The sequence below is a fragment of the Macaca nemestrina genome, chromosome 6 (genome assembly GCF_043159975.1).
Source record: "Macaca nemestrina isolate mMacNem1 chromosome 6, mMacNem.hap1, whole genome shotgun sequence".
NCBI lineage: Eukaryota > Metazoa > Chordata > Mammalia > Primates > Cercopithecidae > Macaca > Macaca nemestrina.
The window spans coordinates 35546447-35564076 of NC_092130.1; the positions used below are offsets into that span (position 1 = coordinate 35546447).

At 36.5% G+C, this 17630-nt stretch overlaps 2 long non-coding RNA genes across 3 annotated transcripts in view; one reads left to right on the plus strand and one right to left on the minus strand.

The window, feature by feature from the left end:
• LOC105466943 (uncharacterized) overlaps positions 1-17630 on the plus strand; it is a 124061-nt gene that overhangs the window by 95843 nt on the left and 10588 nt on the right. For both annotated transcript variants that reach the window (XR_011624614.1, XR_011624615.1), the window contains one exon: positions 9041-9255. This is a non-coding gene — a long non-coding RNA (uncharacterized lncRNA). The remainder of the gene's footprint in view (positions 1-9040; positions 9256-17630) is intronic.
• LOC105466941 (uncharacterized) overlaps positions 1-17630 on the minus strand; it is a 180102-nt gene that overhangs the window by 50396 nt on the left and 112076 nt on the right. The gene's annotated exons all lie outside the window — the stretch shown is intronic.

Below are 17630 nucleotides of genomic sequence, written 5' to 3' on the forward strand. Positions count from 1 at the left end.
CCTGAGACTTTGCTGAAGTTGCTTATCAGCTTAAGGAGATTTTGGGCTGAGACAATGGGGTTTTCTAAATATACAATCATGTCATCTGCAAAGAGGGACAACTGGACTTCTTCTTTTCCTAACTGAATACCCTTTATTTCTTTCTCTTGCCTGATTGCCCTAGCCAGAACTTCCAACACTATGTTGAATAGGAGTGGTGAGAGAGGGCGTCCCTGTCTTGTGCCAGTTTTCAAAGGGAATTTTTCCAGTTTTTGCCCATTCAGTATGATATTGGCTGTGGGTTTGTCATAAATAGCTCTTATTATTTTGAGGTACGTTCCATCAATACCGAATTTATTGAGCGTTTTTAGCATGAAGGGCTGTTGAATTTTGTCAAAAGCCTTTTCTGCATCTATTGAGATAATCATGTGGTTCTTGTCTTTGGTTCTGTTTATATGCTGGATTACGTTTATTGATTTGCGAATGTTGAACCAGCCTTGCATCCCAGGGATGAAGCCCACTTGATCATGGTGGATAAGCTTTTTGATGTGCTGCTTAATCCGGTTTGCCAGTATTTTATTGAGGATTTTTGCATCGATGTTCATCAGGGATATTGGTCTAAATTTCTCTTTTCAAAATATAACCTGAGTTGAGTAATTTCTTGCCAACTTTACAGTTTTTACCTGAATTCACACCACTGTAGTTTCTCCCTAGGACTGAAGTGTCCTACCTCCTAACACTTGACTTTTTACAGCCTGTTCTTCACTAGAAAGATGTTTTTAACGCTTATACCTGAGTTTTTCATTTTCTGCTTAAAAGTTTCCAATGACTTCCTCTTAAAACTAAAATAAAATCTAGATTTCTTACCATAAGCTAGGAAACCCTAGATAATAGGTTCTTGTCTATTCAACAACTACATCCTACTTCCCCCTAGATCTTTTTGCTCCACCAATATGAGCCTTGTCTCTGCCCCTCAAATACACTAAGGTCATTTTCACTTTTTTAGGGTCTTTATATTTTTGGATCCTTCTTTCTGGAATGTTCTTGCCACAGAGCTCTGAATGACTGCTTCTATGTAATGCTCCAGGTCTCAAGTCAAGTATCATCTCTTTACGGAAGGCTCTCCTGATCACCTTAATTAAAGTACTCCATTGTCTTCCTCTAGCCTTAGTCCCTTACTTTATCCTACATTGCTTTTTTATGAAATATTTTACTATTTGAAAGTAGATTATGTATGAATTTATTTTTAGTTTAAATTCTTCCTTTACTCTCTAGAAAAGGGTACAAAGTGCTATATACTTGTGCATATAATTGGCCTGACTTGATTACCACTTTATCTAGACCTTAATACAGTGTTTCATACACAAGTAGTTGCTCACTAAATGTTTACAGAATTGATTAAATGAATCAATGAGACAAACCCGAATGCAGTAAGAAGTATCAAGTTTATGCAGAGAGTGAGAAAGAATATTGATGTCATTCAAGGTCTTGAATGTTTTCTATACAGGGCCTTCCCTATTCTTCCCCTTTCCATATTTTGACCATGTAAACCAGTAATGCAAACACATAAGCAAAAAGGCATGATTTACTTTGAATTGGTTTCCTACTTTTTATAATAGAAAAAGGTAAGACTGACAAAATTGCTTTCTCCATGTGAACATTTTAAGGGCAAAGCTACTTAAATTTGCTCCTTCTTACATGGATAAATTCCTTGTGATCCTTACACATCTAGAAAACTGATTAATAGAAATTGTTATTACATATGATTAGAGGAAGACTTAGTCAAAGCAGTGTAGAAATGATCAGCCCTGGGCTCTGCCTGTGTAAAGAGAAATGGAGGATTAGCTATGGTCTGCTCATCTAGGCCAATAACTTGAAGCCAAATTCAGATTATAATGCAGCAACTGGTTATTGAGATTGCCAGAAGAACTTTTTCCAAAACAACTGGACTGAATAAATATTATCAAGTGGCCATACATAGTTAGGGTCTTGGTAACCTTCTCAAAATGAATATATTTTACTCTTTCATACAATTATTGGATGCATAGTAATCTCTTTTTGTCTGAATGAGATTATAGAGTAAAACAATATCTGAGTCATTTTAGATTAAATCACTTTGTATTCTTATACCGTACTGTAAAAGATACTCAGGGCCTCCTATTCATTCAACCCCCCCCAAACACGTTGTCTTAGCTGTGCTCAATTACCAAAGCTTGCTGAAATCCCAGCACCTCTGACCTCTCACTGCCCTCACTGTGTGGAATGTCCTTCTATCTTTTTTTTTTCCCCCCCATGGGCATTCCCTGCTCATCCCTCAAGTATTGGCTTAAATAGCACTTCTTCTGAAAGACCTTTCTTATTCGCCCTAACAAGATCTCCCTGTTATCGTTTGCTTTTGCTGCATCATTCTTTTCTTCATAGAATTGGCCACAATTTATGATTATTCGATTTACTTGTCTGTGTACTTGTTCATGATCTTTTATTTTCTACTAGTATGAAAGCTCACTGAGTACAGCAGAGACAATTTCTATTTTATTTATTATTCCATCTGCAACACATCTCATAATATACCACAAGAAAGAGCTGTCTAATAAATGAAACCAAACCAGTCAAAACAGGATCAGAGAATGAATCATGTAAATGATACGGAGTCTGGATCCCCTTAAAGAGTCCCCACCCAAAACTATGCTTCTGTGTGAAATATTTGCTATGAAGTGGTACCAACACGGAAGGGAACCACTCTTCAGTAAGGAGCATGGGGGCAGTCTTTGTGACCTCTGCTCTGCTTAACTGAGGGTGACTGACATTGATGAGAGCATCGAGATTGCATATTATAAGGGTTTTTATCTTAGGAAATAAATAAACTCTTCTCTTTTCTTGTCCTGGCTGTTAAGAGCCATTTTCAGCTAAGTAGCCATTTACAACAGTGTCTTGCTTCATCCAGGGGTTAAATTTCAAGTCTTATCAACAAGTATCGTATCAATAAAGTAAGCTTTTTATAACTAGATTGGTTGTGTCAGTTTGGACAAGTTTTATAACCTCTTTAAATTTCAGTTTTCACACCTGTAAAATGAAGGAAAAGAAGAGTTTCTACCTTATAGAGTCGTGAGGATGAAATGAGCAATTAAACACAAAGAACTTAGAACATTGCTTGGTTCATAGTAAGCACTCCTCTCTTTATATGATTGTAAAACCTCTCCCTGGCTGTTCTCATCCAGTCCCATGGCCCTCAGCATCATCTCTGTGTTGATAATGAGCAGACCTGTCCCCTGAACTTCAGATTCATATACTCAGCTACTAGGGCATCTAATAGTCATCTCAGAATTCACATATTCAAAACTGAGCTATTGACTCCTTTCACCTTTTCCTCCAACACTAGCAATCCTCAGTCTTCCTCATCTCCATAAATGACAATTCACTTTAGCTGCTCAAGCCAAAACTTTGCATTTACTCTTAGTTCCCCTTTATCTCACTCTCCACATGCATTCCATAGGCAAATCTATTGATTTTTCCTTTGAAATAGATCCAGAATCTGACCACTCTTCTTCACCTCTATTGCTACAGCTAGTGGAAAAGCCTGCATCAACTTGCCTTTGTATTATCATTAATAGTCTTTTTATTTATCTCCTGCTTCCACTCTTGTTCTCTTTAACTAGTTTTATACAAGAAAATCTATGTGATATTTTAACTGAGCTAAATTGCATCATTTCTATGCTCAAACCTGCCCAATGCCCAGTGATTTCTCAGATCACTCAGACTAAAATCTCGACTTGTCACTATGGTTTACAAGACCCCACATAATCTGGCACCTGTCACTTCTCTGACCTCAAGTCCTTCTACAATCTCATCATGCTATGCTAGTCACGCTAGCCTCCTTGCTGTTCTGAAAACACACAAAGCAAGCTTGTGACTCAGGGCTTCCGTATGTGCTCTTCCCTCTGCCTCAATGCCTTTCCCCCTGCTTCTCAATTTCCCCTTCAGCCTCTCCCTAAATGCCACTGTATTGGAGAGAGGCTTTTCTTTTCTTTTCTTTGAGACAGAGTCTCGCTCTGTCACCTGGGCTGGAGTGCAGTGGTGCGATCTCTGCTCACTGCAAGCTCCGCCTCCCGGGTTTATGCCATTCTCCCGCCTCAGCCTCTGGAGTAGAATAGGATCACAGGTGCCCGCCACCACACCCGGCTAATGGGTTTCACCGTGTTAGCCAGGATGGTCTTGATCTCCTGACCTCGTGATCTGCCTGCCTCAGTCTCCCAAAGTGCTGGGATTACAGGCGTGAGCCACTGCGCCCTGGCTTGGAGAGGCTTTTTCTAACCCTCTTGTGTAAACTAGCCCCCATTTACACTTAATTCCAAATTAGGTTTCTTCATAGCCCTTATTGCCACCTGGAGGGTTTTATATTTTGTCTTTTGACATCCCCCTACTAAGGCATAAAATTCATAAGAGCAAAGATTTAGTTTTGTTCACTGTAATTTCCCTAGCACCTAGAACAGTGCCCGGCATATGGTAGAACCTAAGTAAATATTTGTTAAGTAGGTATATGAAGAAAATAATTATTATTACCTTTTGTTAAGAAATACTTCATCTATTAACTGAAAGCATTCCAGACATCAGAAAGAAGTCTGAGGAAAGTATTTGGCGGAAATGCAAAGTCTCTTGAACATTTCTGAAAATTTACTAAAAGAAAAACAAAATAATCTGTCCTGGCTTTAAATAGAACCCCCCTCCGCCGATATATTTGTCCCAGTACTGTCTTATAAGGACTGTCCAAATTCGAATTCTCAGGACATAGAAGACAGCATACAACTACACACACACACACACACACACACACACACACACAAATAAGTGCATGTAAAACTGGTGAAATCTGAATAAAGTCTATGGATTGTGCCAATGTCAGTTTTCTGGTTTGGGTTTTATACTATAGTTATACAGTATGTTACCACTGGGTAAAAGCTACATAATATCATCCTGTACATTTTGTTCAAATTCCCATTATCCGATAATTATTTCAAAATTTAAAAGTGCAAGTCTTCTTGATTCTCAGCACCAAATAGCAGTCAATATATATGGGGCTCCAAACAGATTCTTAGATATTAGAAACAAGATCAGAAAACTCCATTTTAAGCTGAAATGTCACCTACACTGGGAACTAATCAGATAGAAACATTGCCTCTGAAACTGGAGCTAACTGAAATCAATGTGAAAGAAGGAAGCCCTAGTGAACTCCAGTAACAACTCTCAGAAATGGTCCTAGTTATTTTTTACAAACTTAGGGCTAAGGTTCTCAACATCTGTTCTGAAGAAGAATATCCATTCCATGAGAATTTGAGAGGAAAAAACAAAAGTTAGAACCAGAAGGTACAGTGGCTTAGTTTTAAAATAAATTGGGGAGCTTGTGTGTTTTAACTTTCTCCTCTTACAGTCTCACATAGCATTATCATGGTCAAGCCTTTGAGAAGTCCTTAAGTAAAACTTTATTTATCCCAGCACTTGCCATACTCACTGAACCACTAGAGATGATGGTATCTTTTATAGCTCATCTCTGAAAAATAGGGTAGGGTTTTCATAATAAAGGAGGTTATATAATTAATTATGATACATCTAAGTCTGTATTGTCACAAGAGACCTGGAAGAATAACATGCCACTCTTCATAGGTGTTGAGGCCATTGTTCTAATAGCGGGTACCAGCTTATCTTATCAGAAGTAGTATGAACATAGACAATGAAAGTATTTTGAAGACACTGCCACTTGAATTTTAAAATGGGGTTGCTTTGCTTTTAATCACAGTAACTCACCTCCCAATATCATTTGCTCTCCAGAGTACACCCGACAGAGGTCTCCCATTTAAATGAATTATAATGTTCATCTTGCTAGACAAACAATTCCCAGTATAAATTTTTAGTTAATATATCATTACCTTGTGAGTTGAGTTAATGAATTTCCCCAGAACTTGATCAGTTTTTGATGAAGTTATAAACTCTAATTTCTTAAAGTGCCAATGTTGAAGGGGATGAGGCTCTGGAGACAATATAATCCATCTTCCCTCATCCTAATCACCCCCACCAATGACACTTTCACCAAAGTCCCCAATATCAAGTGGCCGTGCCTTTGTCAGTTAGCTACACTTTTGAATAAATAATGCCCAAATAAGTATGTCATGTGTTTTACTAGTGATTATCTACTTTTAACTATTTTTAATTATGTCTACTTTAACCAAAGTTCATCATGTGCCTAGGAGCAACTTTTATACGAAGTGACTTGGCTTATGTAAGTCCACCTTTACACTTCTATTGTATTTCAATATGGAAATGTGGTATGCAGGCATACAAAAACATCTATATGCATTGTTTAAGGGGGTCAAATTGACCAAGCATTCTCGTTTTGGGTTTTTTTCAGAGGACCTGGGCTGAGATCTATTCATTGGAATGAATGGTAGCTTCCCTTCCCAGATTTTTCACCAGCTCTGCCTGTGAGTTGGAAAACTTGGGCCCCCTGTTTCCCATTGTTGCCATAGCCTGATGTCTCTGCCAAAGTTAGAACAATGATTCCAAAGCTTGACTACTTTGGTTGGTTCTGACATTTACATTTATCTAATTTGTTGGGATTCTGTAGGCAGTCAGCATACTCCTTCTGGTATTTCATGATTCACAAGATTCTAAAATGAATAATGGCAGGTGGAGAAACTGTTAATATAATATCATTTGGTCTATTTTACAGGTACAGCCATCGACAGAATAGTTATTTGCATTTGAAGTGCTGTTCAGGGCACATAGATTATTAGATAGTAATATCATAATAGAAGTAACATTTTGCTTGCTAAAATAAACTTATCTGTTTCCAGGAAGTGTTTGGATTTTGTTTTATTTATTTATTTATTTATTTAATTTATTTATTTATTTTGAGACAGCAACTCGCTCTGTCAGGCTGTCTGCCACGTAGTGGCATGACCACAGCTCATTCCATCCTCAAATTCCTGGGTTCAAGAAATCATCCTGTCTCAGCTTCCCAAGTAGCTGGGACTATGGATACACACCACTTTGCCCAGCTAATTTTTTTATTTCTAAAAGTTTTTTTGTAGAGGCAGAGACTCACTGTGTTGCTTAGGCTGGCCTTGAACTCCTGGCCTCAAGCAATCCTCCTACCGCAGCCTCCCAATGCCAGGAAGTATTTTGAAATAACTTAAATTTGAATTTATGGTGGTAAAATAAGTCGTTTAAATTAAAGATAGTATAGATAGCCTGAATATTTGCCAATGTTCCAACAAGATTATGTGAATCAGTTACATTTTTTTAAGTTTCGAAGTGTTTTCTTTACTAATATAAAAATCTGTTCTTTGTTTTCATAATAGGTCAGTTCTACATTTTTTTTTTTTTTTACTTTGTGAACATCTGGGAGAATTTGCTCTTTTATCTGAAAGACTTGGCCTTGAACCCAACAGTTCTATTCCCATACATAGTTTAGAACATGCCTTGCATTCATGAGGTAGTGTTACAAAAGAAGCTGAAAACATGTAAGTGGAGAGCTCTGTGTAAAAATGTATGTGCTGTTCATCCTACCACATGTCACATCTCTATAAGCCCTGGTCACTGTCAAAAATTATAGGCACAGTCAGCCCTCTTTGCAGACTAATGTTCTCATCCCCGTACTTGGCCATGCTTCCTCTCTCCTGACACAATCTCTTATGGCTCCCTTGTCTCTAGTCTTTTATTTGAGACCCTCTGAAATCCCAGGCACATGGTGAAATTAAAAATTCATTTTCATCCACACTTGGTCACAGAAATTTCCTTCTGCCTCCCACCATAACCAAGCCTTGGCCTTTCACGGAGGATGCAGTATATGAGGTATCTCCTGAGAATTTCTCAGGAAGAGCTGCTCAATTCCTAACAAACCTCATACCTTGAGGTCAGAGAGTGGAACCTGCCTCTACACTAACCTCCAGCTCTTGAGTAAGCATCTCAGCTCTTAAGAGGACCAAGTCACAATGACAATGACCTCTGCACCCTCCCCTCCAAGTTGCCTTCTATTGATTTTCTGATCTTTCCACAGCATCCCCTGAAACTGCATCTGCAGGGAGAGCTAGGCTGGCTAAGCACAACAAGGGAGGGAGGCAGTGACCTTGTTGACACTTTGGCTTTACTTACTTGCCTGTTGTTCTCTAATTCTTGACTCTGTGGTTCTTGATGGCAGGTGCTTTGCCTAATTTGTCTTATTTCTCCACTGATTAGCATAGTGCCTGGCACTTAAACGGTATTTAACAAAGGGTTATTGGGAGGATTAATTAATCATGGAATGATATGACTATATGATATAGTAGCTCACCTTTTAGGAGCTCTTACTACATTGCAGGCTCCATCCTAAGCAATTTACATACATTGGCTCCTTTAAATCCCCATACCAACTGTAATCAAATGTTATTATTGCAAATTAGGAAATTTAGAGTTCATGAAATTACTTCACTCAGGTCATACCATTCATACATAGTGAAACTGGGATTTGAACCAAGGTGGTTTGCTTTCAGAGATCACAATCTTTTCTTTTCTTCCTTTTTTTTTTTTTTTTTTTTTTTTTTTTGACAGGGCCTCATTCTGTCACCCAGCCTGGAGTGCAGTGGTGGGCTCACTGCAGGTTTTGTCTCCCAGGCTCAAGCTATCCTCTCACCTTAGACTCAGGAGTATCTGGGACTACAGGTGCATGCCATCATGCCCAGCTATTTTTTTTATATTTTTTTGTAGAGACAGGGTTTCACCATGTTGCTTAGGCTGGTCTCTAACTCCTAAGCAGAGCTCACAATCTTGATGCTCTAAAACTTTTGGTATGACCAGCACGGTTAATGAAAAACAAGTTCATACTGAAAAGAGTCCCACTTTTTCTTTCTCACTGAGGACTGTTCTGTAGCGGTTGAAACAGGCATCCCACAAAAGCTCTGCCAGTATCTTGACATGGTGATGACAAGTGCTGTGGCCCCACAGGAAGGAGTCACCACTTTCAGTATCAGGGGACAACAATAGCCAGAGTAGCCTCCATGATGGTATTTAAGGCTATTTCTACTCTTCACAGCCTGGAAAAGGAGGAGGAGTGATAGAGGAAGGAGAAAAGAAACTGGAAAACAAAAAAGACAAAGCACCAAAGCACCAAATCAAGTAATACAGGAAATATTTACATGTTGGGGGATCAGCTGAGGAGAAACATCAAAGAGTTAAAGCTTTCAGTGATACCAGAGGAAGAGAAAGAAGAGGCAGAGATCAAAGTGAGAGGGGGAGATTCTGAGCCAGGTAAGAAGGGACAGGGGGAGGTAGGGCCTGGGTGAATGGGAACCATGTGAAGGCAAACTTTTGTAAATGACAGTGAGGTGCATATGATACTGTTTGATTTCTAAAGTCAGTACATAGTCAAAAATCACCTGGGGTCAGTTTCATCATTGAAAATTGCTAAAAATTCTCCATAAATGTAAATAAGGAGTTAGATATGTTCAATCCTATAGAATCACATTAATGTAGAATATAAAGCATACATATGAAAATCTTATTTTATAAGATAATCTTATAAGATTTTCATAGCATGAGACACAGTACGTGTGGTTTGAGACATGTTAAAATGTTTGCATGATGAAATGCTACTGTATTTACTGCTTTCTTTGGCAAACTCAAAATACTCACATTTTGCATACTCCCATTTGAAAATACTGGTGCCCCCTGAAACATACCTCTTTTGAGAGAAGACAGCCTACACAATATTTGCTTAAAATGTGCTTCACTCTTGACTCATTGGGTAGTAGGAGGTTTTCCACCTGTTATGGAATTAACGTGATGTTCAGGCCTCCGAGTTGGCAAAAGTGGTGTATCAATGCAAAGGCAGGCTAAGGTTAATAATGAGCTCTGCATGTCATAGAGTATGTATTCAGAATTATTCAGTTCTGAGGTTTGTAAACTTTGACATTGACATTAATCAACATTGAACTCTAGTATTCAATTTTCAAAACACACACACACACGCACACACACACACAGCTAAAATATTATTTGGAACTTTTTTGCAAACCTCTTTCAATATCAGCTTGTTTATTGAAAATTCCTGGGAGCTACAACATGCCATCTGTTTCCTTATCAAATTTTGCCCCCACAATCACAGGCAAATATAGTGGCTTTTTTTATTCATGAGGTTGCTTAGGAACAATGTGGCCGTATTCACAGGTCGATTATGATTGAGTCTCTGATAACGGGCCTGATGCAAGTATTAAAAAAAAAACTTTCCTAAATTCCAAAAATGACTTGAAAATCAGCTTCCAATCCAGAAACATATCCCAGAGCAAACTCCCTACGGCAGCATCTCACACAGGCACACATATTTAGAATGATGTCTTCTTTAGAATCTATCAACAGCCATGTAGCCTGATGGGCATTTTCTTGTCAGCTGGGAAATTTAGCAGTGGGCTCCCTTTGCAGGTGATCTTCAAAAAGCGTTAACAGTGTGCTTTTTCAGCCTCAAAAAATTGAACTGACTATGAAGAGCACCCCCAAAGAGTCCCCTCAGAAATGGGTTTCTTAAGTGGAAAATGGTTAGATGATCCTTTCACCAACACACCAGGGAAGAGTCAATATTCCAATTCTACTAGCTTCAATGAAAATAAAGAGAGATGTGAACAAACAGTGCAGAGAGTGTCAGAACATACATTCTAGAAGAAAGGTGGCCTCTCTGGAGAAAAAGGAAAAGGAGTAAAGAAAATCCAATGAATAAAAACGCTGTAATTTCCATGACTATTTATTCAGAGAAAAGTACCAGTTTGAAAAAAGTGAACCTAGAGGATTTTCTGTAGCATTGTTTTACCAAAGAGTTGATCAGATCAAACTATTTCATTTAAAATGTCTGAAAAAATCTTTTGCAAATTCCCAAAATAAGAAATAGTTATATGTATAATCTTAAAGCATTTTGCTGGACCTAATATTATTCCAAATATCTGACACAGAATTAATGTATCAGCAATAAGCATGATACTCAATCTATTCTGAACAATTGGGTGTATCAGATTGTATGCAAAAGCACTGATTCAGAAAAATATATCCCGCTCACCAATTATGTCCTTTATTTTTAATTTTTATTTATTTATGTATTTATTTATTGAGACAGGGCCTCACTTTGCCCAAGCTGGAGTGCAGTGGAATGATCAAGATTCACTGTAGCCTTGACTTCCTGGGCTCAAGCGATCCTCTTGCCTCAGCCTCTCAAGTATCTAGGACTACCAGCATGAGCCACTATGCCCAGCTAATGTTTTTATTTTTATGTGTTTCTGCAGAGACAAGGTCTTCCTATGTTGCCCAGGCTAGTCTCAAACTCTTGGGCTCAAGCAGTCCTCCCACTTTGGCCTCCCAAATTGTTGGGATTACAGGCATGAGCCACTGTTCCCAGCCTGAAATTTTGGCCTTTAAAACATCAGTTCTGTACAGTTTAGTCATGGCTCTTTTGTGCCCTAAGCCTTTGACAATATCTGAATTTCTATTTAAATTTATTTACTTTTCAAAGCTAATTTGAGCACCAACTATATGCTAAGGACTATGCGAGGTACTCCATGTGAGTTCAATTTTCCTAATGGTTCCATGGTACAGTTTATATTAGCCTTCCCATTTACAAATGAGGATACTGACACTCCAGATCTTAGAAACTTTCTTCATATTTGTTTGATTACAAAGTGGATGGTCTTTCCACCACATTACAGAATAATGCATTCATCCACGTGCTTAATAGCCAACAAAAGGTAGTCCTGTGCCGTTTAATACATGAAGCTCAGAAGTTTTCAGTTGAGCATTACAGCTAGAGTGAGTCAATCAAAGTAGAATACAGCTCAAGGTAAAAATACATACAGTAACCTACTACATTCTGGAAGCATTTTAGAGTTACGGCAGGTTGCCAAGTGGAACTGAAATCAGATCAGAGTCTGCCAGGAAATTAGATTCAAGGGTGACTAGCCAAGAGAAGCAGACAAGGGCACCTTTACTAGCAGCCTAACCCTAATCGAATGTCTCTATATAATGTTGGTCCTTATTACATCTCCTCTGCAAGCTGTAAAGTGGGAGGAAGTAGAGGCATGGAAGTTACTCTTCACATGCCAAAAGTCTGAATACACTAAAGTTTGTATTTGCACCCAGCATTATATAATGTTCTCAAAGTTACCAAGAATAGATGTCATCCTATGTTGTTGGGAATCCAAGAAAGAATGAATGTAACTTTTATATTGCAATGCTGTTAAAAAAGACCCATTGACAAAGTAACTGATCTCAACTGCATTGTTCTATTATTTTTTCTTTTTTTGTTGTTAGTGATGAGCACAGGTGGCCGAGAAGATCCTGTTCTTCTGTTTTAGGCACTACAATTTAATGTGCCAACATTTGAGGGGCTTTTATTTTTAATGTTTTAGTTATCTTGTTTGGCCAAGAAAGAAAAGATGTTTTACTGTCCCCAAACGATCTCACAAAAGAGGTATGGTGAAAAGTGTTGTGTAGCTTTTTTCATGCCAATCAAAACCCAGGAGTTTTAGCAATGGAGCAGCAGTCTTCTTCTTCTCAATACAGAAACGGGTTATACTTCCAAAAGTTAGAGACACTCCCAAAAGTTATGGATCTCTAGGCTATTTTCATCCCGTCATTATGTCCTGCAATGTCTAAAAGGTTAGGGAAAGAGTCCTATGCCAGACTGAAGCCAATTGTTCCCATTCTTGATTAAACCATACTCTGTGCTTCTTGAGTGATACAAAAAGGTGACTCTTCCTGTTGGATTATGTTAGTGCAAGCAAGCTTTCCATTAGAGGAAATATGGAGAATTCCTTAACCCTTGGCATTCCTTTCAACTTCAATTTTCACTTCTCTGCCGTTTTCTTCTATTTGTGTCTTGTTAATGGCTGTTATGTATGAGGCCATAGATTCCATTATCATTAAGTCTTCCCATTCTTTAGAACGGAGCATCTCCAAGGTACACCAAAAATCCCTTGCTAGAAATGATGGCCTCTAATTGTTTTATAATAAATAAATCCCTCCCTTCTAGAAATGAGAAGGAGGACTAGGCCACAAATTACTGTTTTATCTCATATTCTCTAACACTTGGGATTGTGTCATTGTGAGGAATAAGATCTCAAGGGGACCTTCTAGTTAGCAAGTCAGACAAGAAGTCTGCAATGTCCTCTGGCAGCTATGGCTACCTCAAATTCCATGGGAGCAAAGTAAGTGAAGGGCGACATGTAATCATTCTCTCATCCATTCATTTATTCATTCTTTAGTATGTTCATTCAGCACATACTTGTCAAGTGCCTACCATCTGCAAAGCAATGAGCAATTTTTTGTTTTTGTTTTGTATTGAGAGGAAAAATTCACAAGCCCATAATTCTATACCTTGAAAGACTATTCTTCAAAATTGAAAAAGAAGTAAAGACTTCTCAGACAGACAAAAATTCAAGAAATTTTTGTCAGTAAACTGCCTTGTGAGCAATGTTAAAAGTTCTTTGGGGAGAAGGAAATAACATAGGTCACAAACTCATATCTATTTAAAGACAGGAAGAAGTGAGTAAGTGAGAGTACAAAAAACCTTTTATTTTCTAATTCTTTTGTTTTAAAAAATAATGGTTTATACTAATAAAAATTAGTTTGTTCAAAATAATAAAAGCAACAACCTATTTGAATATACATTATGTATGTAATATGTATGTATGTTTTATGTATAAGTAAAATGAATGACAGTCATGTAAGGGGCAGGATAGAACACATAGGAATATTTTGTTATTATAAGGCAGGTGCTTTGAAGCAGTGTTGTGTGTTATTTGAAAGCAGATTTTAATTGGCTTCTAATGTATATTGGAAATTCCAGGGCAGCCACTAAAAATGGAAGATAAAGAAGTCTCACTGATATACTAAGAGAAGCAAAAAAAAATGAATCATATAAAGTAATCGATTAAAACCACAAGAGGTAGAAAACGTATGGCAGATAAAAATACAAGGAAAAGGGAAAACAAACAGAAAATAAAAACATGTGTGATAGACAGTAAGTCAACTGTATTAATAATCACTTTAAACATCAGTGGTCTCAATATAACTATTCAGAGACAGAAATTGCAAGGGTTCAAACAAAAATAAGATCCGACTATATGTTGTTTACAAGTAAACCATTTTGAATATCAAGACATATATAGATAAAAAGTAATGGGATGCAGAATGATATATCATGCCAACTCCAATCAAAAGAAAGTGGAAGTAGTTATATTAATTTCAGACAGAGATGACATCGGAGAGAGAAAAGTTATCAGAGACAAAGAAGGCATTACATAGTAATAAAAGTCTCCATTCTTCAATTATCCATAACAATATTTAATGTGCATATACCTAACAACAAAGCATCCAAATATTAATATGCAAGGCAACAACTGATAAAACTGCAAGAAGGAATAAATAAATCCACTAGTATAGTTGAGTGCTTTAGCACCCTGTTATCAGAAATAAATAGATCCAAAAACCAGATAATTAATAAGGGCATAATTGAACTGAACAGCATCATTAATCAACTGGATATCATTAACACCTACAGACTACTTAACAAAAGCAAAATAAACATTCTTCTCAAGCTCACAAGGAATATTCACTAAGATATCCCACATCTCAGTCCATAAAATGCATCTTACCAAAATTTTTTAAAAATAGTAATTATATAATATCTACTCTCAGACCACAAGAAATTAACTTAGAAATCAATCATAGATATCTGAAAAATTCTAATATTTGGAGATTAAGCAACACACTTGCAAATAACACAGGAGTCAAGGAAAAAACTCAAGAAAAAATTTAAATATATATTTTAAACTAAATAAAAATGAGAATACAACTTATCAAAATTTATGGGATACAGTGAAAGCAATGCATTGGATGCATATATTAGAAAATAAGGAAGATTGAACATCAGTAATCTAAACTTCCACCTTAGTGAACTAAAAAAATGCATAAATTAATTTTAAAGTAAGCAGAAAAACAGAAATAACAGTAGAGCCGAAATACATAAAATGGAAAACAGAAACTCAATAGAGGAAATCAATGGAACCAAATACTATTTGAAAAGATCACTAAAATTCTTAAGTCTCTGGACAGATTAAGAAATAAAGAGAGAACACACAAATTACTAATATCAGACATGGAAAAGGTGATATCACTGCAGATACCATGGATATTAAAAGGATAAAAAATATATTTTGAACAGGTCTATGCCCAGAAATTTGAGAACTTAAATGAAATAGATCAATTTCTTGAAAGGCACAATCTGCCACAACTCACACAAGAAGAAATGGACAATCTTAACAGGCCTACATATATTAAAGGAATTAAATAATAATGAATAATTTTTGAAACAGAAAGCAGTAGGCCCAGATGGCTTCAGCAGTTATACTGCCAAACATTTAAAAAATAAATGATACAAATCCTCTACAATGTCCTTATCTTCCAAAATATAGAGGTAAAACTATAAAGACAGTGAAAAATAAAATCAGTGGTTGTCTGGTTGAGGGAGGTGGGAAGGTTGAATAGACAGAACACATGATTTTCAGAGAGGTAAAACTATTCTGTATGATCCTACAGTTGTAGGTGCATATCATCGTACACTTGTCCAGACCTATAGAATGCACAACACCAAGAGTGAACGCTAATGGAAGTTATGGACTTTGGGTATTAATGATGTGATAATATAGGTTGACTGGTTGTTACAATTATACCACTGTGGTGTGAGATGTTGATAGTGGAGAAGACTGTGGGTGTGTGAGGATAGGGAACTTTCTGCACTTCAGCTTAATTTCACTGTGAACCTAAAACTGCTACAAAAAAATAAAATTTATTTTAAAAATAGTTTTTAAAAAGAACAAACAAGGCTGTTCCCTCGAGGAACATAATAATAAGCAAGAAATTTAAAAATTCAAATGAAGAAACTAATTTTAAAGGAAGTAGAAAGTGTCAAAGCACAGAAGAGGAATATCTAACCAGGATTTTGGGACATGTGTACTCATTACCTACGTTGCCATATTTAAGCAGCAACTAGTATTTGAACAGTTGTGCTGGACCACTGGCAACTGATCTCTTCTCTTACCATAGGAAAGTTTGGAAGTATAAATAGCATCCCGAGTTAGTCATGGGACTTCTAGTTCTGGCAAAATGAAGACTAATTATATCAATAAACCCTTCTACTAAAAAAGTTAAAAGAGAAAAAATGTTGCATGAAATAAATTATAAAAAAATCTCAAATGCATTAATCAGAGGTTAAAATTATTATCCCTGATTGGTTAAAAAAAATCTGGGTTTGGCATTTTCCTGAAGAACATTTGTAGGATCTGAAGACCTAATCAGGGTCTTGCAAATGTAAATATAAAGCATATAAAGCTAAGTGTGCACCAGTGATGGGAAATTTAATTAGAGATCTCACATGTTAGAGCTGTGATCTTAAAGGGCATACCTTCAGGTTAAGTGAGAAATAGAAATATGTGTCCTCCAAGTAACTACAAGAAAAATGTGTTGTCTTGAAACTTCACATTGAATGATGAAGAAAATAAACCTCTTCTGTGAATTTCAAAAGATATAATGCTTTTTGCAGGTTTGCATCATGAATTCATACTATCTGGGTAATCTGAAAAAATTGAAACAAGCTTCTTCAGTTAGGGACTAAAGAATTATTACAAATGAAATTTTATGAAATATAAAGTTATTGTTAAAAATAACAAAACACACAATGAAACAAGATGCCTTTACAAGGGCCAGTGAAAACAACAGACAGTAAATCCAGACCTAGCAAGATTTTAGATATTGGAGTTATCTGACCCAAAATTTAAATTAATAAATGTGTTTAGTATACTGACATCAAACAAAAACCTTGAGTAAATAACAAGATGCTATAAAAATGGTATTCCAATACCAATAATTGAAATAGATCAAATAGAAAATTTAGGTATTAACATATATAATTAAAATTAAAGCTTCAGTGAGTTGGTGAGTTTATTAGGAAACTCTTCTCAGAAGAAGACATAGCTCTTAACCTGTGAGATAGATATGAAGAACTGAGCAAAAATTCAGCACAGATGGATGGATATAAAAAACACAGAAAAGAAGAGGCATGAAGAACAGAGATGCAATATCTAACATAAAATGTAATTCTATCAGAAGAATAAAGGGGTTGGCAGCACCAATATATAGAGATAATAGCTATAGCATTGCAAAGTATGAATGTATCAGGCTTTAGTTATCAAATTTTTTCTGAAGTGTTTATACTATTACAAACTACACAGTGATGAATAGGCATATCACATCCGATAGCAATGAATGACTGACTCAGTAAGTTTCTAATCTGTACCAGGACGGTAGGAATCCAAAAAGAATCTTTCAAACTAATGAATTAAATAATTGGTTTCAATTAAGTAGGTAAATAAATAAAAAATTACCATAAAGGTGACAGGTTATGTGTTCTATTGGGGAACTTGAAACTGTGGTTAAGAAGTCTAAAATTCTATCTTCTAGATTATATTTACCTATTAAGACTTTGAAGCTACCAACTTTTAAAAACTTGTTTGTACCTAAAACTGAAAAGGAAGCAGACATTTAATCTTGAGAACAAGGATACTATATGATTCCCTTTCGTTAATGTT